The following is a 27,597-nucleotide window of genomic DNA, read 5'->3' as shown; positions in this document are numbered from 1 at the left end:
GCCGCGAGGAGGCAGGAATGTTTCAAACCGAGGCAAGTCCCGCCAGGCTGGGTATGGGTGTGATGGATCCAGACAAGCTCACAGAGAAGAGGCCTCAGGGGTGCGCTCTTGGTGGTGGGAGATTCTGATGAGCAAACGGCAGTTGTAAGTGCGAATGTTCAAAGGAAGCCAAGACAGAAACAGATTAAGGGCAGAAGAAAGTGTTTGGAGAACAGAAGCCCTGGTAAGTTGAATGTCCCATGTATTAGCCATTTCCATTTTTTTTTTTTTTTTGCACCGAGGAATAGTCTTTTTCAAGAATATTTGCAATTTGCAAAATTGAATGTATCATTCTTATTGAGTTATAGAGTTTGATAAATTTCACACTCATACAGATCATCCACGTTACTTCTAAATATTAGCATTCAACACCATCCCATTTTGAATGGTACACACATACACACAAACAGCAAATAAACACCCCAGCTCTGTCTTCTTCTGGACCACAAGCTTCAAAACGTGATGCCTTATCGAAGGGCAGAGGCGTTGAGTGGCAGAACTTAATTTAAACAGTGATAAGAAGCACAGGATTTGTATGACCTTTTGTACTGAAAGGAGAAAGGAAAATATTATCCTGCTTTTCTATTAAACCCTGATGGGTTATGGCATCCAGAGGGCAAGGTTATGTCTGTTCCCCACTCCTGACTGTGTTTATAACACAGGGGACAAGGCTCAGAGGTGGCGGTCAGAAGGTCAGCCTTATGAGAAGGGACTGAGATTCCTCACACGGGCTTCTTACGTGCCAGGCTCAGTGCCAAGTTCCCTTCGTACAAAACCCCTTCATGCTCAAATAACTGCTGGCAGCTACCTACTACTGTTACACTGAATGCTAGGGACAAAAAGGAGATCTCGGGTTGAGTAATGTCTTACTATTGAGGCTTTCTAGGTGGCTCAGTGCTAAAGAACCTGTCTGCCAACATAGGAGATGCAAAAGATGCAGGTTCGACTCCAGGGTTGAGAAGATCCCCTGGAGAAGGAAATGGCAACCCACTCCAGTATTCTTGCCAGGAAAACCCCATGGATAGAGGAGCCTAGTGGTACAGTTCCTGGGGTCACAGGGAGTCGGACACGGTTCAGCGACTGAGCACACACACATGTCTTGCTGTTGGGGAACGCGGTAGGTCTAGAAACGCTTGGTCTCTGGCACTGTTTCCAGAAACCACCCTCTGCACACTGTGTCGTGTTCCCTCACCTGGCATTGCTGTCCTGCGGCTCCCTAACAAAGCACCACAAGCTGGGTGGCTTCAGACCACAGGGATTTACTCTCCAGCAGCTCTAGAGGCCAGGTCTAAAGTTAAGTTCCTGGCGGGGCCATGCGGCCTCTGAAGCCTGCAGGAGACAATCCCTCCTTGCCTCTTTCAGCTCCAGGTGGTTTTTCGACAATCCTTGCCCTCTTTGGTTTACAGCCGTCCGGCTCTGATGTCCGCTGGCCTCTCCACGTGTCTCTCCTCTGTGTCTCTGACTTCCCTGGGCCATCTTCTCGAAAGGACACTAGTCACGTGGGATGAGGGGATACCCTTGTGCATCCTCCTCCAATAGGTTATGCCCTTTCTGCACCAACCCAGTTTTCAAATAAGGTCATGATCTAAGATACTGGAGGTTTGGACTTCTGCACACCACTTTTTGGAGGATACGACTCACCCATAGGAATAAGGGCTACTTGTCTGTGACTTGTATTCAGATTCACAGAGCTGATACAGTCTGAGGAAAACAGATACACACACAGGCAAATTAAATCAATTTTCTGGATGAATAATTTCACGCAGAGGAAAACTCAGATATACAGAGTCTCATTCTCATTCAGTACTGGGTAAAAATAACAGGTGCAAAGTAAATTTTTATTTGCTTTAAATTGATTGAAAGTGAGCTTGACACCAAGAGGGCCATTGCCACCTTTTCCCAGTTCTACGTGGTCCTCCATTCATCTGTCTTTCTCTCTCTGCTCTGTCACCATTTTCAAGTGATGTGAAGGTTACTCAGTCGTGTCCGACTCTTTGCAACCCCATGAACTGTACGGTCCATGGAATTCTCCAGGCCAGAATACTGGAGTGGGTAGCCTTTCCCTTCTCCAGGGGATCTTCCCAACCCAGACATCGAACCCAGGTCTCCCACACTGCAGGCAGATTCTTTACCAGCTGAGCCACCAGGTAAGCCCAAGAATACTGGAGTGGGTAACCTATCCCTTCTCCAGAGGATCTTCTTGGCCCAGAATTTGAATGGGGTCTCATGCATTGCAGGAGGATTCTTTACCAACAGAGCTATCAGAGAAACCCTAAGGGGGACCACTTTAAGGGGGACAATTATTCCTCCTGGTTTTGTCTCACACTTAGCCCTGTGCCTGGTGGGCATGGACACTTGATGCCGAGTTCAGGACTGACCGGTTGGTTTCACAGTGTCAAGAATAAACTTGCAACCCACTTCTGATGTACTTAAAAAGAATATTTTTTTAATTGAAAGACACGGCCACACAATTTCTCCTAGTAATAATGGCAGCTTATTCTGTGCAGCGGGAAATTGTTGGGCAGCCCTGGGAGACCCTTATCTTTGGGGCAGAGGCTGATTCACACATGTCCCCCAGAGCTGCAGTCTCCTAAGCATCACAGGCTCAGGAGATAGACGTGGAAACTTCTGTGAGGTTTTTGGCCTCGGTGCGTTCGGAACAACCTCTGTTCTGGACAGGACCTGGGTGGTATTCAATTCCTAGTTGCTCAGTAGCTCAGTCATGTCCAGCTCTCTGCGACCCCTCGGATTGTAACACACAGGCTCCTCTGTCCTCCACTGTCTCCCGGAGTCGGCTCCAGTTCATGTCCATTGATGGTGGACATTGATGGTGGTGCCATCTAACCATCTCATGCTCGGCCACCCTCTTCTGGGGATCTTCCTGGCCCAGGGATTGAACCCAGGTCTCCTGCATTGCACGCAGGTTCGTTACCATCTGAGCCACCAGAGAAGTCCTTTCATTTCCTTAGGAGTTCTTAGATATGTGAATCACCCAGGGGGCTCTGTCTCCCCAGTGAAACTATGAAATCTTGATGTACAATCAGTAAAATTGGCAGGCCCCATAGGATTTGGAACCTGTTTTAAAATGATGCAATCAAGGTAGAGACCATGGCTCTGGTTAGTCTGTGGCCTTGGAGCAGAAACCCCAGAAGAGACTCTTATGAACATCTCAGCAGGACTCATGTGTCTTGGCTTTCGGAGATGCTCTTATTTTCCTTTTCCATGTTGCTGTGCAGACAAGACACTTTTATTTTTATCTTGTTTAACAAATCCTATAGAGCACTTGCTGTGTGGGGGGTTGGCAATTATTCTGAGTCCTTCTTTTGCCAGATAAGGAAATCTTGCTAGACCTACCCCATACTCAAGTCGCTTACAGAGATTCCAAGTATCCACCAGCCCCTGTTTAACTTAGTTTTGACACAGTAGTCAGGCATTTATAGACATACCTGCTTCACCTCACGAGGATAAACCTCTTGTCTCTCTAGTTTCTGGTACCCATCCCTTTATCTGGTTACCATGGCGATGTGACAGACTTCCCCATCAGTTTCATTTGGCCCTTGGATCCCTGATGAAGTGGGGCTCTGCAGGAATAGATCCTCCCAGCTCTGCTGGCACCAGCTGGAGAGAGTCGAAGGCTATGGCACTTGCAGGCTTCTCCCTCGCCAACCAGGGTTGGCGCTGACTGGCTGACTCCTCTGCCGGATCCTGGGCCAGGAACAGCTCCACGTGGCCTCTGGGCCATCTGAGCTTCCTCCCAACATGGCGGCTGGTTCCCAGGGCCAGTGAGCTGAGAACAGCTCCAGCAGCTGCAGCCTCATCTTCCGTGACGTAGCCTCAAGCTGTCAGAAGCAAGCCTGCCCCAGTGCTTCATTTCCTACTCTGGTCCCAGAGGCCTGCTGGTTTCTGTGGGGGAGCAAGCAGACCCCAGCACCTGGTGGGGCACCTCAGTTTCTGGAAGAACTTGAGATGGGAAATTCCCCCTTGGTCCTGCCAGGGAAACACCATCCACCCCAGGTCTGAGGATTAATTCAAGGTACCAATGGTGCAGCCCATGCTTTTGGCTCTGTTCACATTTAGACACAAGACTGTGCTATGCATGCTTGCTAAGTCATGTCCGACTCTGTGTGACCCCATGGACTACATTCGGCTTCTTTGTCCATGGGATTTCCCAGGCAAGAATGTTGGAGTGGGTTGCCATTTCCTTCTCCAGGGGATCTTCCTGACCCAGGAATTGAACAAGCATCTTTTACATCTCCAACATTGGCAGGCAGATTCTTTACCACTATGCACCCTGGGAAGCACCAGACAGAAGACAGGCGATTTTTTTTTACTGATTTTACCTTTATTCCCATTTCCTTCAGCATGAAAAATGCTTCTTTTTTTTTTTTTTTTTTTTTACTTTTCATCAACCTTCAATGCCCTACTGCCATCTTTCCTGTTATCTTAATTTGAATATCTAATGTGCCTTAACAGAGGATGAGTTGGTTGTTGTATAGCATCCCCGATTCAACAGACATGAGTTTGAGCAAACTTCAGGAGATAGTGAAGGACAGGGAAGCCTGGTGTGCTGCAGTCCATGGGATCACAAAGGGCCAGACATGACTTAGCCACTGAACAACAATAACAATGTGCATTAACAAAGACCTTCCGAGTTTCTGTTTGACTAACCCCTCTCTTTCATCATCTTCCTTCTCAATTATCCCAGGAAACACTACTGTTACTTATAGATAGAACACAGAGGCCAAGAGAGAAAGGACACACGCCCAGTCACAGGGAAGAATTCAGTTAGAATCCCCTTTCTTAACACATTGGTGCTAATAGCTAACTTCATTATTGTAAACCAGTGGTGATCCTGGAATGTTGAAAGCTTCTGAAATCAATCTATCGATTGACTGACCAATGGATCTATAGGCAAACGGTCTATCTCAACTAGTCATTACACTGAAGTTTTCAGGGTGTGGCCTAGGGACAGACCTCAGGAAGCAGTCTTCCTTTTGCTGATGCAGGAAATGAGTTTTCAATAGTTAAAAACCTGTGGGGTAGACACACACACACATTGCCAGGCAGGAAACGAGAATTATTTCAGAGATGCCTCATCCTGCAGCTCTGAACACTATCAGATGCCACATTCAGCTTTGCAGGCTGTGATTTCCGAGCCACGGTCTTGTCATTGCATTTCCTGCATGGACCCCGGGAGGGTCGCTAAGTGGATGCCTTTCATCTCCAAGGAAGCAGAAAAAATGGTCTTCTCTGCTCCCTGCCCCTCCCTCCTCAACCTCACAGGAAATGCCTAGGTCTTGGACTGCAAGTTTTGCAAGGTTTTTGTTTCCCAAGAGCTGCCACAGACCTTGTCTGGCCAGCTGAGTGGAGCCTGCAGTGTGCTGGAATAAAATGACTTAAAAATCATTTCCTGGCACAGCGAAAGTTTGTGGTAAGGCTGCTGCAGAAAACTCCTTTGTGCAGCCCACCCTGTGCTCCCCGCAGGGTCAGATGTCACACTTGCAAACTGAAATGTCAGTTTGATAGTCTGTGCTGCTGGCTGGGCTGCAAAATTGCTTCCTTGCCCAGTGGAGTCATACTCAGAGGCTTCTGGGAAGGTCCTGTTCTTAACACAGCTAGATGTGCTTGACCGTGGCAGGGATGTGTTTAGTCATGCCAGGGTCTCCTTGTGTCTTTCAATTCTAGTCACATAGATGAGATTAAGAACCTCCAAGGTACCTACCTGGTGGGGTCCTAAGGCTATTTGCATTTCTACAAGTCTTAGCCACATAGACTCTGTGCACCCTTGTCCAGTATGCATTTTCCTAACGTTTACAAGTTGTTTTATTTTAGGATACACAGCTCAGTGGGCTTCCCTGTTGGCTCAGCTGGTAAAGAATTTGCCTGTCATGCAGGAGACCTGGGTTCGATCCCTGGATTGGAAAGATCCCCTGGAGAAGCGAATGGCTACCCACTCCAGTGTTCTGGCCTGGTGGATTCCATGGGGTCGCAAAGAGCCAGACACAACTGAGCAACTTACACTTTCATACACCTCAGCTCGGATGTGTGGATGTTGTCTTGCTAACACAGTTGCTTTGATGACTTGAGTCAGTAGCACTTGAGGGATTTGTCTTGACCTCCTGCTTATTAAGGAGGCCAAATGCTGAGCCACCAAAAAGGCTTTGCTAAAACCCTCTTCCTCCAAGAAGTAGTTTCTTGAACCACTTGATCACTTGCCTTGAAACCTTTTCTGGAAGTTGGTGTCTTAAACAGGCTGATTTCTCTTCCAAGAGTTGCTTCTCATGATCATGGGCTACAGTCTTTGTCAACTGAACAAAGAAGGTCAGTCAGCTATAAAAGAGGGTGAAGGATAGAAGGGATGGATAAAGTTAGGGGCCTCCAAATCCTACAAAATGTGCCCCAGAAATAGAAGTCAGCTTGCCATCCCATGAGAAAAAATGCTTTTCTTACCTAGGAGTATCTTTAGAAATGTCTGAAAATGTCCCTTCAGAGTCCCTTGGACAGCAAGGAGATCAAGCCAGTCAATCTTAAAGGAAATCAACCCTGAATATTCATTGGAAGGACTGATGCTAAAGCTGAAACTCTAAAACTTTGGCCATCTGATGAGAAGTGTTGACTCAGAAAAGAACTTGATGCTGGGAAAGATGGAAGGCAGGAGGAGAAGGGGATGACAGAGGATGAGTTGGTTGGATGGCATCACCGACTCAATGGACATGCTGCTGCTGCTAAGTTGCTTCAGTTGTGTCCTACTCTGTGTGACCCCATAGATGGCAGCCCACCAGGCTCCACCGTCCCCGAGATTCTCCAGGCAAGAACACTGGAGTGGGTTGCCATTTCCTTCTCCAATGCATGAAAGTGAAAAGTGAAAGTGAAGTTGCTCAGTCGTGTCTGACTCTTCGTGACCCCAAGGACTGCAGCCTACCAGGCTACTCTGTCCTTGGGATTTTCCAGGCAAGAGTACTGGATTAGCTTGACATTACCTTCTCTGCAGTGGACATGAGTTTGAGCCAATTCCAGGAGATAGTGAGGGACAGAGAAGCCTGGGCGTGTTGCAATCCAATCCATGGGGGTGCAGACTTGGACATGAGTTAGCAGCTAAACAACAACAACAAAAATGTCAAGTCAAAGTATATACATTTTTCAAAGGCATCAAGCTGGAGTCTTTAGAAAAACTCCAAGTAGAACCACATAGGCAGTGTCATGAGCCATGTTCAAAGACCTCTTTGATGCCCACAGTTTCCAGCTCAGTGTTTTCATTTTCCACTGTGTTCTATCCTCCTTTCTGTCTCCAATATGTAGACCAACATTCCAGTAAAGATCTGGATTCCTACAAAGATTGTGTCATCACTGAAAAGTGGGTCCTGCCTGCTTTGTGATGTCTTTTCAGCTGCTTCATCCCCCACCTTGCTTCCCAGAGAAAGTGTTTGCTTAGCAAATGGGCGTCCTCCCAGAACCCTCTTTGGTAATGGCACTGGTTAATGTCACTGTGGAAATGGTGGGTGATATCCTCCATTCAGAGACCAAGACCCGAGTGGAGAAGCTGCCCTCGGAAGGAGATGGAAGCATCGCCCACACTCTTGTTGGCCCCAAAGGCCAGCATGGAGGCCCCTTGACAACACTCCAAGGTGGGCAGGGACTATTTCATCCAGTTCCATTTCTCCTGATGCACCTGAAGGCAGAGCCCTGAGGCCTTGACATGGTCAGTCTTCAGGAACAGATCCCATGAGCAGAATAAAATAAAATGCCTGTTGTCTGGCTGGGTGCTTGCCTGCGAGAAGTATGGTGTTGCTGGCTGTCAGCAGAGGAAACTACCTGGTCTTGAACCCCTGAAAATATCTGAAGACCTTTGTGAGACTGAGACTGTATGCATGTGTTCCTCCATATTTGTTATTCTTTTCTCCAAAGAGCATCCAAGTTAATGGAAGCCCAGGTAAGGCGCAACGGTGATCTAGATCTTGTTCATTCCTGATTCCCGAGCAACTGGTGACAGTGAACCTGGATCTCAAAATACCAAAGGAAGAAGCAGTCGGCTTGGGCTGTTGGGCATGGTGGTAAACTCAGTGGATGCTCTACAGAGCACTTGGTGAATCAAGACCTGTTCCTTAGTTTTTTCTATGCCCAATAATTCCAATTTTCTTACTTTCTAATACCTGTAAACAGGTACTGATCTGAGATAGAAAGGCAAGACCTGCAAGTAAGAGAGGTCTCCTGGCAGAGGGCTGGAAATGATCTGTAGCAGGACTTGGTCCAGACCCATCCTTTTAAGAAGAGGAACCAGATTTGTTTCATGTCACTCAAGCGCTTAATCATCCCACAAGCCCAGGACACGTCACAGGGCTCTCTTCATCCTCCAGTGTACTGTTTCTTTATTTTCTTAGAGACTTCTTTTCTACAAAAAATACATATAGCCACGCACATACACCTGGGCTTCCCTGGTGGCTAAGTGGTAAAGAATCTACCTGCAGTGCAGGAAACTCAGTAGACTCTGGTTCGATCCCTGGGTCAGGAAAATCCCCTGGGGTAGGAAATGGCTACATACTCCAGCATTTGTGCCTGGAGAATCCCATGGACAGAGAAGCTACAGTCCATGGGGTCACAAAGAGTTGGACATGACTGTAGTGACTGAGAACACAGGTATGCATATTTAAGATATTTAAATACACTTTATTATATGGATTAAATATATTAATACATATTTAAATTTTATTTTAAATGCAATAAAATTGGAAAGAGCCATAGAAAAAAAATTTTAAAATATGGTTTATTTTATTCTGAATATGTATGCCCTATTACACACCCACCCCCCCCCCCACACACACACATATATATATATTGTTTTGCATTTTAGGACCAATTAGTCTTTTGTTCCCTGAGGAACTCTGATACAGAAATACTGAAAGAAAATATTACAAGTCCTGTATTTTGACAATCCTTTAGATAAAGTACCTGTGTTTTTGAATCCAATATGCATTTTCCTCATGTAGTATCTACATACACTTTGATTTACAATGGAGTATGGAAAATGCAGTCCTTACAACAAGAAGTAGCTACCCATGCTTCAGTTTTCAGGGAGAAAATGATATTCGAACACCATAACATTTACTGATTTCCCAAATCCTAATCCCTGATTAGGGATTCCTAGGAAATATGCAAATGAAGAGGAAAGAAAAAAATCATCCTGCAGATTCTAGCCTAAAAAAGTCATAAATGGTTTAGTTTCATGTAAAAAAAGAATGATAGAGTGAATCTTAGTAACTCATAACCACAAGAGCATTTCCCTTCTTCTTTTCTTATTTATAAACCCGCTTGAGGCCCCGGCTCCACCCCGCCTACTGCCCAGGCTCCCCACCCAACCGAGCCCTGAGCTCATGTAACCTGCATTCACCATCAGCATCTCGGACAGCAGGGGCTAAAACACAACACCTCCCCCATGCCAGGGTATAAAATCTGGCTCACCCCAAAGACACGCCACTAATTAAGCCAGAGCCTGGTGCATGTGTGCAGAGAACGGTGAAGTCGACATCCAGCCCCCAGGGGACAGAGTTTCAAATCACAGTCAACAAAGGTCCCCCAACTCAGGTCTTAAAGGGAAATGTGCCTAGGGCAGCCATGAGGCCCCTGGCTCAGGCTCAGTTCTCACTCTGGTTTTCAGCAAATGGATTCAGCTGGGTTTTCATTTCTGCTCTTGACCGCTGAACCCGACCGCCCTTGTCTGCATAATTCAGGTTGATGGTCACATGCAACATGAGTTGGCAAAACCACTTCTTTGCTTTCTGACTGAGGTGGAAGAGCCCGGTGGTATTTTTGTGGTTGGTGAAACTAGGGTGGAAAACTGCACTTGCTAAAGTTCCTCTTGAGGGTGAAAGAGGAGAGTGAAAAAACTGGGTTGAAACTGATCACTAAAAAAAAAAAAAAACTAAGATCATGGCGTCAGGTCCCATCACTTCATGGCAAATAGCAGGGGAAAATGTGGAAGCAATGACAGATTTTATTTTCTTGGGCTCCAAAAGTCAATGCGGTTGGTGACTGCAGTCATTAAATACAAAGATGCTTACTCCTTGGAAAGAAAGCTATGACAAATGGAGACAGCATATTAAAAAGCAGAGACATTGCTTTGCCAACAAGGTCCCTATAGTCAAAGCTATGGTTTTTCCAGTAGTTATGTAAGGATGGGAGAGTTGGACCATAAAGAAAGTTGAGCACCACAGAATTGATGTTTTTGAACTGTGGTACTGGAGAAGACTCTTGAGAGTCCCTTGGACAGCAAGCAGATCAAACCAGTCAATCCTAAAGGTTTGGATATTCATTAGAAGGACTGGTGCTGAAGCTTAAGCTCCAATACTTTGGCCACATTTTTGATGGGAAGAGCCGACTCATTGGAAAAGATCCTGATGCTGGGAAAGATTGAGGGCAGGAGGAGAAGTGGGCAAAAGAGGACGAGACGGTTGGATGGCACCACCAACTCAATGGACATGAGTCTCCCCTAGCAGGAAAGTCTTCACCCCAGCCTGAAGCTGGAGGTGGCTCTTACCCAATACTAGTCCACAGATTAGTGGGTAAGGCCTGATCTAGGGTCTATAAAAAGTACTAAAATTTCCCAGGAAAATGTGTTTGCCAAACAAGGAAGTGTTCAGGGACGGGACAAAATTTCAGAGAAGGACCAGGTGCTCAGTACTGGAGAAGTTGAGTCACTGTGCATGTGCATCATACCAGCCTGTTTCCAGTCCTTCCCCCTCTGAGAGCAGTTCAGAAAACTCCCAAGGTCAACTGTGAAGATAAGCCAACCACTGTCTGGATTTGAGAAAATAAAATCTTGCATTTTTAGTAAAAGTTAGAAATGTATATATTTACCAGTTTCTTAAAACAAAGAAAAGCAATAAAAAAACATGACATATATGTTGGTTACTTTCCTGGAGTCATCTGATCCCACTGAGTTTCTTATGCAGATCAAGAGCAGCACACAGCCGCAAGATATTAAAAAACTAGATTAAGTAGTAACATAAAAACACAGGAATAATAGTGAATGCACTACAAGGGCCTAGGGCTCTGAAATATATCTTTTATTAAACAAGCTGACATGATGACAGTATCTGAAAGAAGCATCTTCATGGGATAAACTAAGAATGTAATTGGCAGGGCATGAGCATTTGTGTATGAACACCACATAGGTTCAGTCATGTACATATGTACTGTTCAAACATATACGTACAGTGCAATTGCTTTTCACTTGCCTAGGTAAGCTTGTGGATTGTGTCATCTAAGGCATCGCCCCAAACCAACATGATACAATGTTGAACTTCATTCCTTCCCTTTTTCTTCCTTCCCTTCTTCCTTCTACAAAAGCTAATTTCTAATAGATACCAGATTTGAGCCAAGTATACTAAGAGGTCTGAAAATAACTGTTCTCATAGAGTCTCTGTGGAGCTGAAGTTCCAATACTTTGGCCACCCAATGCGAAGAGCTGACTCCTCGGAAAAGACCCTGATGCTGGGAAAGATTGAAGGCAGGAGGAGAAGGGGACGACGGAGGATGAGACGGTTGGATGGCGTCACCGACTCGATGGACATGAGTTTGAGCAAACTTCTGGAGATAGTGAAGGATAGGGAAGCCTGGCGTGCTGCAGTTCACGGGGTCTCAAAGAGTGGGACTGACCTAGTGACTGAACAACAATGGAGCCTATGTATAAGCAGTGAACAGTAATACAAAGAACACGAAATATATACTTGCATAGATGTGTGGACATTTTTAAGTAATGGCACAAACCAAGTGGTAGTTTGTATGGAATTTGAAATCAAAGTTCTGTGTTCCAATCCCATCCCTGCTACCAGGTGTCTATAGGATCTCAGTGACCTGAATTTTCCTCCAGGAAATGAAAGAAATTATATTTGTGCTATTCTTCAGAGGAATCGTATAAATGATTAAAACTGTCAAAACACTGTAATAAAAGTACACAACATCATATAGTATACATACTCAGGTACACATATGCCTATAGAAAGTCCATCTTCGGTCCAGCCTTGACAGATAAGAGGGATTTCTAGAAGATGAGGGACGTAGATGTTCTAGACTCAGCGAGCAGTCTGGGTGCAGCGGGTACACAGACACACAGACAGAAAGAGAGCTTTCCATCTTTAAGAGCATCGCCAGCATCCCACACCTCCTCTATCTACACACTCACAGGTTAAACAGACAGCAGAGTCCAGCTATCACTGCTGACTCTCCTTCAGGAGTTACTAGGAGAAAACGTTTGTTACACCCTAAGTACGGAGCCCAGCTCTGTGGTCCTCTGCTGTGGCTGAGGGACTGAATGTGAGCATCAGGATGACTGTCCAGACCCTCCAACATGGGTACCAGTGATGAGGGGAGGGAGGTTTCAGAGACTCGGCGGATGCTCCAAGACAACTGACGTGCGCTGAACTCCTGGCCCCTGAATCTCCCACTGGCCTCCACTGGCCAGTCTCTCAAGAGAATGAATTCTCACTGCCGTCTAGGGAGTTTAAATAGAAAATTTCAGAGATGGGATGACTAAGTGGAAATCGTAAATTAAATCTTGAGTCAGAGAGAAGGCGATAGATGGGAATTGAGTGGAAGGAGGATTAGAGATAAAAGCCAGATGGAGCCAGCAGACATCAGAGAAATCTCAGGAGCCAAGATCAAAATAAACAAGCATCGAGACAGCTCAGCTTTGGGAAGCGCCTGGCCTCTGGGGTCTGGATGGCGGGGGCAGGTGTGTGCGGCAGCCGTAGGAACTCTTGCTACAGGGCTGAGCTAGGACCAAAATGGGAGAGAAAACTCAAATAGGACTTGGCTGGTCATTCCTTAGGCGATAAGAGTCCTCTCCTAAGAGGAAACATAGGAGAAAGCCAACTGGTATATCTGTCCACAAAGTCAGAGCGACATCTAAACATCTGTCCAATGTGACCAAAAGAACCCTGGGTGAGGCTGGTGTCAGGAGACCTGACCGTGAGCTGGCTTTGTGATTTGAGCCAGGACTGCTTCGTCTGACTGGATATTTCATCTGGGACACCAGGAGGTCATACCAGGAAACCCCTGAGTTCCCCTTGGTTGCCATACTCCCACTGTTTAACGGGTGCTTCTAAGACTCTGTCCTTTAGCGTTGCTTTGAGTTACTCTGTTCTGAGCAAGACAATTTTGAAAGAAAACAGGAATCCCAGTAAACACAACGGAGACAGTGCCTGGAAGAATTAAACTGAGCACCAGGAAGCTCTCAGTCTACTCCGTGTAGGATCAGGGGAGGGGAGTTCTTTGCTTTTTTGCAAATCCAAGTAATCCCACTGGATTTGCAGTAAATCAGGCACACAGTCACCCAGCCCTTGACACCTACGGTGAGGAAATTATTTGATTTATTTACTGTGGTAGACTTAAAGCATTCCACTGGCTGGTCTGAGAGCAGTTGGCGGCAGGAAGAAAATTCAAATGCAGCACTTCGACCGTGTGCATTAGAAATCGCCTCCAAGAAGCCGAAATACACATCAGGGCTGGCTGGACATAGAAACCTTTGATATGAACCACATGAGGCTTTAGAGATGAGAAGACTAAAAGTTGAGCTTCCCTGGTGGTTCAGCAGTAAAGAATCTGTCTGCAATGCAAGGGATGCAGGAGATGCAAGCTCAATTCCTGCATCGGGAAGATCCCCTGGAGGAGGAAATGGCAACCCACTCCAGCATTCTTGCCTGGAGAATCCTATGGACAGAGGAGCCTGGTGGGCTACAGTCCATGGGGTTGCAAAGAGTCAGCCATGACTGAAGTGACTGAGCACACAGCAGCAAACATGCAAATGCACATACATTTTTTCTGTCTTGTTTCCTTAACCATTTAGTTTCCCTTGCGGATCATTTGGTCACAGAAAGAGCTGAAACCAGGGCTGTGGAAACTGGGAACCATTTCAAGTTTTCACCTGTGTCCAAACAAACACTGATTCCCTGCCAGCCCACCTTTTGGATGACGTTTTGCATTTTTCTTACACATACATGTGTACACACTCACGTGCACACCACACACATGCATGTACATTCACAGACACACATACACACAGGCATGACTCCACACAGACACACTCATACACACACACACACTCATACACACACACACACACACACACACACACACGGACACACACATTTTTATTCCAAAACGCAGCACTGAGCTTCATCCCCACACTCTACTTCTCCACTGGGTGTAGGAATTCCTGGCCCTGCTGTGTGTCTGGGGCTGGTTGGTGCTCCAGGAGCTCCTCTTCCCGGGTGGGACCTAGTGTTATCTGTCCCTCTCCAGCCCGTCTGTTCTGAGGCGCTTCCCTGGAGAAGTCACACATTCCGACATCGCAGAGCCAAAGCATCTATTTCGGCATCCTTGGAGGCCTCCTGGGTCTTTACCTGATTCCTACCCTGTGTCCTTCATCCGGAGGCCCTGCTCCTCGGGTGTTTTCCTCTGATCCAGCTCTTGTCATCCTTCTTGAGATTCAGCACCCTTCTGGCAGGAGATGTCAGTGTTCATTCTTTAAAACAAAATTGTAAGTGAGTGTTTGCTCATTGTGGTTCTCTAACATGGCTGGCCCGGGAATCTTCAGAACACAGAGATCCAAACAAAAAGTGACTTTGGAAGGAATGCAAATGACCTGTCTGGCTTTTCTGAGACTATTTTAAAATGACTAAACATTTTCTATTTATTAGTTATGCTTTCAATTAATTAATGAGAGATTCTGAAGATGCAAAGATGAATAAAAGATGACTTCAAGAAGTTTAGAAAGTAGCAATTTGACTTAAACTCTTAGCAATAACCTGAGTGTATGTATATACAAGATCTCACAAATATTGATGCCTACCCATCAGTAGGTGATAGACAGCAGGATTGTATGATTACTGACAAATTCCTCCCATCTAAGGCCAAGTTGAAACGCCCATTCAGCATGTGTAAGAGAAATGTTGGTGTCTTGACCCTGTTCAAGCAATCTTCTTTTACCATCTGGTCTCATGTCCGATAAGTCATGGCAGCCGGTAGGAGACACTGTGGTCAGATAGTAGGTGGTTAGGCTTTTGGGGCCTTGTGATCTCTTGCACCAACTCAGCTTTGCTGTAGCTCCAAAGTGACCATAAACAAAGCAGAAATGAGAGAACATGGCTGCTGACCGATAAGACTTCCTTTACAGAACCAGGTCGCAAGCAGATCCAGCCTGTGGTCTGTCCACTGGCCCCTGCTCTGCCAAATCTTAGGCCATTCAGGGATCACGATGGCCAAGCTGAAACGATCTCTTCTGTACACTGGAACTTTTGTGTACTTATCATCTCTGAATTTTCTCCATACTCACAATTCATCTACAGAACCTCCTTACTTTGATAACTCAGACTTTCCCCATTGCTATGTGTTTCAGAGCAAATTTCGGAACAATTCCAGGGTGCTAGATTTGAAGAAAAAGGGGCTGAGACAGGAAGAAATAAGCACAAGGGGTGAATCACTGAGTTGGATGCTACTTGGTGTTAAGAAAAGCCCTGTGCTCCATCTCAGGGCAACATCTTCAGAGATGACACATGGGCTATTGACGTCTCCAGAGCTGCATCTGTGGAGAAGCTACCTACTGGGTCCTACCTCCCATTGGCCAGAGATTACACTGTGTGAGTGTGTGCTAAGTTGCTTCAATCATTTCCTACTCTGTGTGACCCTGTGGACTGCAGCCAGCCAGGCTCCTCTCTCCATGGGATTCTCCAGGTAAGAATAGTGGAGTGGGTTTCCCTGCCTTCCTCCAGGAGATCTTTCCAACCCAGGGATCGAACCTGCATTCTGTTTTGTCTCCTGCATTGGCAAGCAGGTCCTTTGCCACGAGAGCCAACTGGGAAGCCCAGAGATTACCCTGTTGGGCATTAAGTCCCCGTTCTTACAGGCTACACATGCACAAGCGGGTCCCACTGGGTTTCATGCTCTGCACTAGGGGGGCCCTTCTCATGGATGAGGTCAGGTCTGTAGTGTTATACCTTCTGACACCACTCCATTGGTAAGCAAGTGTCCAAGGAGCCAGCAGGTACCTGAGAGGGGGCCCATGTACCCATACCTTCAAATACCCAGAGATCATGGCCTCCATTGTATACAGATCCTGATTCTTTGGGGGTTTTGTCTTAATGAATAGAGCCTTAGACTCCCCTTCAAAGTGGTGTTTGTCTCTGACAAGAGAAAGTCAAGAGGAAGGAGACAACCAGCCACTGAGCAAACCTTGAGACCACACTGATAGTCGCTGCCTTCCTGTTCACCATTCAGAGATGTTAGAGCCCATTGGAATCCCCCTACCCTTCTACATTTACCCTCCTCGTGAGCAGCAGCTTGAGTGGTTTGGTTAGTTCTTTGGTGGGGTGATCCCAACCTTCCTCGTGAACCCTTTATTCTCTCACTCTTGACCGTCATCCATCACTTGGTCTAGAAGCACCAGAGCAGTCGTCTTCAAACATCATTCATACTCAATTACACCAATAATGCTTTCTGGTCTCTTGGCCCACTGGCCTGAGGAGACCAAAGCAAAGAGAAGGTGCTCAGAACTTCCAGGCAATCTCTACTGCAGGGTCCCCCAATGGAAATTAGGGTCAGTGAAAGCAATGGTGAATAGGCCAGTCTTACTTCCATCTTCACACACTGTGCTCACACGTTCTGGCTGTTGAGGACCCATTTGCTTGTGTTGGTTCAGCATTTATACTGTATTGTGGAAGCCATTTCCTCTTAACATCTACCATCAGACTCAGTCTTTGACCAGCCATGCACCTCTCCATCAGTCTAGGTGCTTCCGTGTGATGGATTCATGGTAAAACCCATGGACACACGCCTATTGATTCACATCATTTGCCCATAAAATTGAGTCTATTGGTCTGGGGAAAAGTTGCAAGTAATCAGCCTGTCAAGAAAGGGCTATCTGGTCTCAAGGAATGATGCCATAAATTCAGCGTCACCGTCTGCTACTGGCCAGCTGGGGTTTTAGTCACAGCAGTAACTAGCTCGGCCATGGAGAGAAATCAGGTTCAGGACAATATTATTGGGTCACTTAGTCAACCATTCCCTGAACCCTATTTGTTGACATACTTATGTGAGTTAATTTATTTTCTTATTTTTAAAGCCATTTTGTGTATGGGATTGGGCTGAGGAAAGAAAGATAGTTACTGAGAGCCAGTGGCAATCAGTTTAATTAACTCTATTATTATTATAAATGGAGCCAAACCAGCTGTCCAATAAAATCAAATGTAAAGCAGAAGAGGCTGCCTAAGAATGGGACATGAGTAAAAAGATGCCCATTATATCTGGCCACATTAATTCTAGTTTAGCCCGCTGTGGAGGTGTCATCAGCATTTTTTGGTGCTGGGCATTCTCTCATGCTCTGGATATATTGAGTGGATGTAGTTAAATTGAAAGGGTGGACTTCATTCTGAAATTTCCAGCGAAGTTCATGGATGAGGCACAGATTTTAAAGTTTGTAAAGCATTACTTTAGTGATTTCTAACCAGGGTGCTTGCTGAAAAGACAGACTCTCTCGCCCTCCTGCACATCAAGTAATTAATGATCTCCGAGAGTGAAGCTTAGGGATCTGTATTTTCAACAAACTCTCTGGATAATTTTCATTACTGCCAAGACTGAGAGCAAATGTCTAGAGAACATTGGCTCAGATCAGAGTAAGAGCGCGCCAATTTAGCTACTTGGGATGAAAAAATCCTCCTCACTAATCCAGGCTCAATGTTTCACATGTCTATTTAAACTTTTAATGTTGAGCTGGAAAGGGCTGAAGCTTCCTGGCCTGAACTGGCTATACTCTTATTCAGCCAGCCTCTAACATTAAGTAACCTTGGAGAAATGACTACTTTGGAGGGGGGGGGGCGGCGAGGGGCTCCATTTACTCATCTGGCAAAAAGATTACATAAGATTATACATAAGCTCCTTTCTTCATGAGAAATTCTAAGAAAACTCAGTGACATCAACCTTGGGGAGTGGTTACATAACTTTTATATCCTTAGGCAGATTTACGTAATTTCATTTTAATTTACTGATTTTGACTTTTCTATTCCTACCATGACATTTTTATGGGTAAGCAAGAGGGCAGCGGGAAGGATGTGGTGAACAGTAAATGGCACCCCAGAGATACCAATCAGGAGGAAACCATCTCTGAGTTAAGAGTCCTCTTTCTGAAACTGAAGTTAGACATCTTGAAAAGAACTTAACACGCTCTTACCGTACACAACGCTATGACATAGTTGAAAAGTTGTTCACCAGGTGAAATTTCATCTGACTTAGATTTTCCACTTCTAGAACTCACACAATTTGAAAGTAGATTAGACAAAAATCTATTAGAAAGCACACTTGTGTACTCAAATGATCATAGAAGATGCTCGGTGTTATTCTAGCTAATATAAAGTTATAACCATATGGGCTCTATTCTCTGTGTGGTCCTACAGGCCTCTCCCATTTCACCTACAACATGAGATTTGGCAAGAGTCTGCTTTAGCCTCTAAGCATTTGCTTCTAAACCTGTAAATCTGGTGTGAATATTCATCACATTTTCCTGCTTCAGTCAAATCCCTGGTCAAAACTCTGTGACCTCGGCGCCTATAAAAACAACCTAATCAAAGTGTTGAGATTGCTTTCCTTGAGACCATCATCTTCTCCCCAGGTCCTGTAGTAGGTAATGAAATCTTAAAAATCCTAAAACCAAGCGTTGTGGTGAGACACATACCAGTTTAGGTGGGGTTCCAGGCCTCTCTCTGCTGCTGGCCAGATGTTGGGCCATCTACAGCTCAGGACTGTCTGACCACCCAATCAAACTTGATATACACAGCTTACATCTCCCATGCTCTACCACTCTGTCTTTGAACAATTCCATCAACAAACCAAGTAACAGAATCGGTTTCCCCACTAGCTCAAGGAGCTTGTTCAAGTCTACCTTATTTAACAGCATTTAGGAAGGATGAAGTTTCCTGTATCTCTGTCTTCAACCCGGAGGGCTGCACAGGGCAGGGCAGGGCCCAGCAGGTCATCCACCTCTTCACCCTCAGGCGCACAGGGCTGGGATGTGGGAGAACAGCTCAGGGATGCAGGTGAGAAGCACGAGGATGCAGCCAGGTGTAATCCACATGGGCACGAGCATTGGTACTGCACCCCTTGCTTCTCATCAACAGTCATAGGAACAGCATGCCCAAGGTCCATCCTCTCTGCTGAAAACATGCTTCTTCACCTTCAGCACCACCAAAGCCACTCCATTCAAACGCAGCCGTCTCATCACACATTTTGAGCTCTTTGAATGGCCTTCCATTTGCTGTCAAGCCCCTAATGAAATGTGTGTGCGTGACTGCAGTGCGTGTCCCGTGCACGCAGGGCTGGGGTTAATGGAAGGGCTTTCCGGCTTGCTCAAGGTGTGAATTCATAACAAGAGCTGGTGTGTGCAGAATTTAACAGCCTGTCAACTGTGTGAGTGGAAGATAATGAATTCAAGTCCAGTTGGGTTTTTCTCTGGTTTGCAGGTTTATTAACAAGAAAAATGTAGACGCAGGAGTCACCTGGAAAAAATACAGCATGTTTTCTGAGGGCCTGCAATGGGAATGGTCTTTTGCTAAAGGCCGACCTGACCGTGGGGAATAGCTAAGTCTGTCTAACTGCCTCCTCTTTCCTACAAAATTAAATAGACTTCACTTTCACGAACTCCAAACTTGGTGAAGAATAACCCCAAATGAGCCATTTTGAAATATGGGCATGCTTTTTTTGGAAACCTTACCTGTACCTTCCGATGAGGCAACCACTGGCCGTAATATGTAACTTCTGAGCATGTGCTGGTCCAAACTGAAGTGTGCTGTAAGGGTACAAGGTACACTAGATTTTAAACATTTGCTACAAAAATACATCATTTACTATAAAATATATCATTGATATTTTAATGTAAGCTATACATAGAAAGGACTTCCCTGGTGGCTCAGTGGTAAAGAACCCGTTTGCCAATGCAAGAGATGCAGGTTTGATCCCTGGGTCGGGAAGATCCCTTGCAGAAGGAAACGGCAACCCACTCCAGTATTCTTGTCTGGGAAATCCCCTGGACAGAGGAGCCTGGTGGGCTACATACAGTCCATGGTGTCGCAAAGAGTCAGATATGGCTGAGCGACTAAGCAACAGCAACAACAAATACATAGAAATGATAATATTTTAGATATATTTAGTTTAATAAAATATCTTATTTGCATTTCTTCCTTTTTACTTTCTTTGGTGTGGTTACTAGGAAACTTAGTTATGCGATTGCCTTGTGTTATCTGTCTGCTGGGCAATGCTACCTTACACTGTTTTCATCTAACTTGAACACTGAATAAATAATTTTTTTTTTAGGTGACCAAATAATCCCTTGACCTTTGTATACTGCATTTTTTTGAGATTATATCTGCTTTTCTCCACTTCTAAAATGTAGCTAATGTAACCAATTCGCTTGTCTATGGCACGGATCACGTGCTTTTTCAATGGTTGATTTGCTTTTCCCACACATGGTTCCCATCTTCTCAACAATAGTATCATCTCCTAAAGAGAGAAGTCCCAGCTTCAGTTCAACTCGGTTTATTTAAAAATCAAAAAGCATTCACTGAGAGTCAGGTGTTCAGCTAGGCTATAAATAAAATGAGGAGCAGCGCAAAAACAGACACCAGCAGAGTCAAAAACACCCAGTTCTCATGACACTAAATTTCAAGAATCTTGCAACATCACGAGCTTGTCTGAGCCCTCAACCCTGAAAGAAATCCACAATATCGATTTGATTATTCGAAGTGAGAGCTGAGACTGTAAATAAAGCATGTTCTCCTGATCTTAGGTCTACTTTCAAGAATATATGTGATTCAAAAGATGATATAAATAATACATAATTACCTAGGCAATTATTTCAGAAACAAAGACTTGCATGTATAGAAGAAAAAATACTTAAATGCTTCTTAAAGTTCACATTAAATACATTTACTGTACCAGCAATTTAGCCTTCCAATGGTGACACCACCCAGCCCGCAGGCCTGCCATGGTGCAGTAGACATCACTGTGGGAGCCGACTGCACGGGTATTTGGGGGAGCACGAATGGAGCTAAAAATATCTCCCCTGTTTTATCTTCTCCAGTAAGCTCTTGCAGAGTTGAATTTCCTCCCGTTGGAGTCTCTTCCTATTAAATGGCAGGTGTGTTTCAGGGAAAAGGTAGTTAGCTAAGCCCCAAGAGCCCAGATTTTCTGTCTCAGGTTACATCCGGGAATGAGACCAATAAGCAAGTTAAAGTTGGCAGAGAATGGGTCATTGGAGTTTCCCACCCCAAGAAGGGGAGATTCAAGTTAAACAGCGCCAGGGGAGAAGACAGTTCTGGGTCTGGGGGTGGCAGAGTGAATGAATACCCAGCAGGGAGCAAGCTTTGGGTGGTGAAGAGCAGAAATAAAGGAGAGCCCCCCAAAGCCCAAAGACGGAGCTTCCTTCTTCCTCCCAGCTTCACGCGCTGCTTTTCGTGGCTCTGGGCACCTTGCCCTCTCGAGTGAGCTGGAGGGTAATTTGGGTGGAGCCGTGAGGTGAGCTCCCCAGTGATACAATTAGTGTGGCTCTTTCTGTCAATTCCCCCGGGGGGGTGTCTAGCCAGAGCGCAGCCGTGACGTGGATAAAGTTTAGTGACTGGCAGCTGCTTGCAATCTGCAATCCCATTGAACTGCTGGCCAGATTCCTTGTTTTGAATGCTCTCCAGACTTTTAATAACATGTATTAGCTTTTCTTTGCTCTATTGAAATTTTATAAATATGAGATAGTACAAAGAAAAGTACAATAGTTCATAAACCCATCACCCACAGATAACCAGAGCTAATATTTCTGTGCATTATTTTCCAGGCTTTCTTTGAATATATTTAACAACTTATTTCCTCAGCTCTAAGATTTTATAGATTACAAAATGCACTGTCATGATAAGAGGACTTTTTGGAAAAAAAGGAGAAAGGAAAGGAAAGGATGTAAACACCATCTCATTCAGTGTGGACATGATTTGTAAGGTACATTTCAGTTTACATTTGATAAGGGTGCCTATCAGTATAAAAAGAAATGTAAATGTAGATCCTGTGATCCAAATGTATCAAATTTCAGGGATATTACTCTGTTAAATAGGAGGAGAGATGGCAACCCAGTCCACTGTTCTTGCCTGGAGAATCCCATGGACAGAGGAGCCTGGCGGGCTGCAGTCAGTATGGTTGCAAAGAGTCAGACATGACTGAAGTGACTTAGTACACACGTACTCTGTTTAAATACCCAAGGGACAATACACTGAACTCCACTAAGTGGCTGTATGTTGTTTGGTCTGTTTGTACTTCCCGGGTCTCTCGGGGAATCTCCAGGTGACATCGTCCTGTCCCCTAAGCATACGCAGAGGGCACCTTCCGCCTCTGCGCTCCAGCTGCAGATCACTGGTTCCTTTTCTGGAGCTGAGCTGCGGCTCTCTTAGCCAAACCAAAATCAAATACTAACCAGAGTTTAGGGTGTGACCAACACCCCAGGACTTCCCTGGTGGTTCAGGCAGTAAAGAACCTGCCGGCCATGCAGGAGACCTGGGTTTGATCCCTGGATCGGGAAGGTCCGTGAGAAATCCCATGGGCACAGAAGCCTGGCTAGGACAGGGGGTCACTCTTTGTAACGATGCGGTCACAAAGAGTCGGACACAACTGTGTGACTAACACTTTCACTTTCACACTTAATACCCTCCACACCCCTCAGATGACTAGAGGAAAAGAGAATTCTAAAATAAGAAAAAAAGATCCAGCAAATAATTTTTATCAAGGATGATGCATTTTATTGGGGGCACAAGCATTTTTTGGAGAATATAAAATAGCCGTTTTGGGGAGTGAGGAATTCTATTCCTTCCTTTCTTACTTCCATCTGATCAGTCTACCCACATTCTGGCTGCTTCTTGACTTCCTTCTCACTAATCCTTTTAAATTTTTACCCTAAGCTGATATAAGTTGGAGAAGGCAATGGCAAACCACTCCAGTACTCTTGCCTGGAAAATCCAATGGACCGAGGAGCCTGGTGGGCTGCAGACCATGGGGTCACTAAGAGTCGGACACGAGTGAACGACTTCACTTTCACTTTTCACTTTCGCACACTGGAGAAGGAAATGGCAGCCCACTCCAGTGTCCTTGCCTGGAGAATCCCAGGGACGGGGAGCCTGGTGGGCTGCCGTCTCTGGGGTCACACAGAGTCGGACACGACTGAAGCGACTCAGCAGCAGCAGCAGCAGATACAAGTTACCCCCAAGCTGATAGAAGTTTATCTCTTGGTTCCTTATCGAACTGTTAACTTCAGGTAACATATTTCGGAAAATTAAGAAACAAAACAGTTTCTTTACATTTTGAATTGCTTTCATTTGTTTATCTTTATTTTTTAATAAATGAATGTCTTATTGAAGTACAGTTGCTTTGCAATGTTTCAGATATACAGCAAAGTGATTCAGTTATGCATACGTATATGCTTATTTATTCTTCTTCAGATTCTTTCCCATTATAGGTTATTTCACGATATTGACTATTTGAATCATGTTTAAATTGAGTTTGCTGTGACTGCCGCCTACCTGGCTTGGTTGAAAGTCCAATCTCAGTATGGGGTTTTGCACCTGCTCTCTTGAGAGCACGTGAAAATCCTCGGCTTATGCAATCTAATACCTCTGACTGTGTGTTTCCGGAAACCCTCTGAAATCTAAAGAAACAGTTGATTCTGCTGGTGTGAGGAAGCCAGGGCCCAGAAGGAGGATGTTGACCAGGGAGGTGGGGATGCCTTTCTTCCTCCTCTGTTGGCAGGGGAGCCAGGGCAAGCGGGGAGCTGACATCCCACGAGGGGGCTGTCCCCCAAACCTGCACACACAGGGAGCCCAGAGTTTTCAGGGTCCCTGTCAGTGTGGCCAGGTGATGGGACCCACAGAAGGTCAGCGGAAGGTAGGGGCCCCCCTCCCACCTAGTCCAGTGCAGGTGGCTGTGTGCACCTTTCTAGGCTGGATGCAGGGCTCCGAGACCCTATACCGTGACAGACGGGAAGGGGGGTGGTGGTGGCTCCTTCAACCAGTGAAGGAAGAGCTTCCGCTCCCAGAAACTCCTGCCTCCCTGGGGCGTTGTGAGACAATGACTTCCATATGTTGAAGCTTTGAAATGATAGGGTGTGTTTGTTACACAGCCGACATTACCTTAATGAATACATCTCTCAGTTATCTGATGAATATAAATCATGCAGACATATACCATGATATGTTTAACAGTTTCCCTAGTTTAGATATTTTTGTTCATTAATCTTTACTTGCTAGAAATAATACTATAAGAAACATTTATCAAGTATCTTTGCATGCCTAGAGGAATAGTTATGAAGATATTTTCTCAAGAGTGGAGTCTGAAGTCAAAGTGTATTGAGAATTTTACATGTCAGCTCAGTTTGACAGAATTAGCAAATTGCCCTGAAATACATGCCAAATCAGACTCCTAGATAAATTCTGAAAGCACCTTTTTCCTACCTTCTCTAACCATGTGTATCAGCAGTCATTTTAAAGTTTGTCACTGTGACAGAAAAAAATAACTTAAAAACAAACTTTTAACTTATTTATTACACATGATACCAAGTTCCCGTTTCTTTTCATACCTGTAAAATCTGTTGACATCTCTTATGTGAGTTACTTTTTCATGTGCTTTCTGTAAGATTTTATTGAATTGTTTATGTTTTTCCTTATTGATGTGTAGAAGGTTGCTTACATATGAGGAACTGTGTTTTATCGTTTATTTGTCTTGGAAACACTGTGTCTCTGTTAAAACATAATATCCCCCAGTTTAACTTTATTCATAATATCTTTTGAATATGAGACATATATATATATATTTGAATTTTACATAGACAAATTGTTGATCTATTACTTCATGACAACTAGGTATTACTGTTGCTTGTAAGAGTGTCATCACATTTCACGATACTACAAAATAGTAATATTTTCTTCTAATTAATGAAAAGTTATAAATGTATATATACATCATATATAAGTTTCTGTATATAAAATACAGAAATTTATGTGTATATATGTATGTATACAATTAACTTTATTTGTGTATATATACAGTTGAATGTATACATAAATGTGTGTGTGTATATAATCCATCTGGAAAAATTATGGTGTAAGAACTTTATTATTTCCATCTCTATAGCAAATTATATCAACACAGTTAATCTTTATTTGACCTAAATTCAACATCTATAATACACTAAACATATATACATATATATATGTCTGTATCAGTCTCTGATATTTTCATTTACCTGTTTGTATATTGAATAAATACTTTGGAATCCTACTTTTAGTGATCGCAAACAATTTCATCATGTGAATGTATACTAATGCATTTAGTTTATTTACAACTGCTGAAAGTTATTTGATTTTTATTATTTATCATATGAGCAAATTTGTGTATGAAACTATGAGCTTTAATTTTCACATTATTTTTTCAAGATCAATTTCTTAAATAATGCAATGTGGAATATTTTTAAGAATCTTGAAATATATTTTCCCCATTATTTCAGAAAAGAATTATGACAAGTTATACTTTCACTAGCAGCAGATGAGCATGCCTTTTTTATAACATCCTCACCATCATTTATATTTTTAAGAATGTTGGCTAATTAAGGAAGCTGAAATAGCATGATGCCTTAATTGTGCTTTGATTATAACTTGATCATTTTTAATTACTGTTAGCGCCCAGCACCATTATGCAGATTTAGCACAATAAGAAAGATGTAGCCTGGCAAGAGTTAAACCAGGTGTCTTAAAAGTTCAAAATAATTCTCATGAATGTCCTTGAGAGGTAGGAAAAAAAATTACATCTAGGTTCTCAGCCTGATACTTTATTTTTCTGGGGGCAGTGAAAGTGTCAGTGGCTCAGCTGTGTTCAACTCTGTGTGACCTCACAGACTGTATCCCGCCAGGCTCCTCTGTCCGTGGGATTTTCTGGTTGGAGCCCTCAAATCATCCTACATGTTTTAAAAGCATACATAGAGCAGAGCTGCCTTCTGGCCGGGATTCAAAGTAGCAGACACCCACGTGCAGGCCTGGCTCTGCTCTGGCCCTAGCGTGGAGCACCCAGGACTCGCGTCATCACCGCGAGTTGCGAAGGTACACCCATTGCATCACCGCGCCCCGAGGAACAGGAGCTCTGCGCTGGGGGGAGGTTAACCCTCTCCTTGACCTCGGAGACCACCCTGCTCAAGGTCCGACTGTCCCCAGGTGCAGGTGCCGGTGGGAAACCACCCACTCACTCCATCCCTGGAAGGAAGCCTTTGTGGGCAGCCCGTGACTGTGACGGTGAGTCAAGGCACTGCTGGCTCCCACTGACTCTGTGTTCCAGCCCAAGTGCATTGGGCATGCAGATATTTATTGCTGTGAAACTGAATTTCAGAAGCAGCTCAGATCAGCGCTAGGCCATGTTTGCTGTCAGAAACGAGCTGGAGCCGATTACCGACCTGCTGGTGGTGGCGGCCTGGTGGGGTTGGGTCAGGGGCGGGCCCTGAGGGCTGGGGAGGCATGTCCACGCCTGTTCCACTGCCATTGGACCCTTCCTGAAGAGTGAGCAGTGGTTCCTAAAGGCGGGTGATTCCTAAAGCATCCTCAGAGGTTGGCCGATGCTTTTCTGATTCATTGCCAGCAGCTAGAGGTGCTTCCCCAAGGACAGGAAGTAGCTAATAATTAACAGGTCTGAGGAAAGGCAGGAAAAGAGGATCACTGCGACTGTGAACTCTGGCTATGAACAAGAGAACCCCCACCAAGAAGAGGAAAAACCAGAGACAGAAAGCAGGACTCACCAGTAGCCCTGGATGAGATGTGATTTGAGGGTCGTGTTTGCAGCTCAGCGTCTCTAGAGCTTGAGGAAGGGGACGTCAGAAGGAGGGTAGGTGGTGATGTGCGAGCAGGGGTGTAAGCTAAGGATGCAGTGAGTTTGTCAGCCTGGCCCCCACAGCCAAGTAAAACCACCTTCTACTGACCCCGGGACAGGCCACGGAGGAGCAGAAAGCAGACCCCTTCCATTCAAAACCCTGAAGCCCCCAAACAAAAAACTCTGGGTGTATCCCTATTTCAAACACACCGTAACACCCAGTTACAAATCAGCCAAAAATGGAATGCCAATTAAAGATTTAAGATACCAACTGCACAAAGTGCTGTACTGAATCAGTTAATCAATTACTTTTGAGAGCATAGAATGGTTTACATAGACGTTTTAACTGAGCAACAGAAAGCTGGAGGAATAAGTGTTTTAGAGGTCAGTATAAACCTTCACTCCCTTTAACAAATGGATACAAGTAAGACCAGAGGGAAGAGATTGTCCAAGGGTAAGTTACAGGATGCAGGTTGTTCCAAATGAGATTTTCTAAAAATAGGTCTGATGGAGCTCCCTCTAATACATTGTAAAGCCTAAGAGGAAAGGGAGGGACAGAACTGGTGAGGGGGGCAGCTACTTGTCTTAAGTATTGTCATGGTAAATCTCCTGAGTTACACTATTGCCATTATTCCTAATTGAAAC

The sequence above is a fragment of the Muntiacus reevesi genome, chromosome 3 (assembly GCF_963930625.1).
Source record: "Muntiacus reevesi chromosome 3, mMunRee1.1, whole genome shotgun sequence".
Lineage (NCBI taxonomy): Eukaryota > Metazoa > Chordata > Mammalia > Artiodactyla > Cervidae > Muntiacus > Muntiacus reevesi.
Note: the sequence above shows the minus strand (reverse complement) of the source record.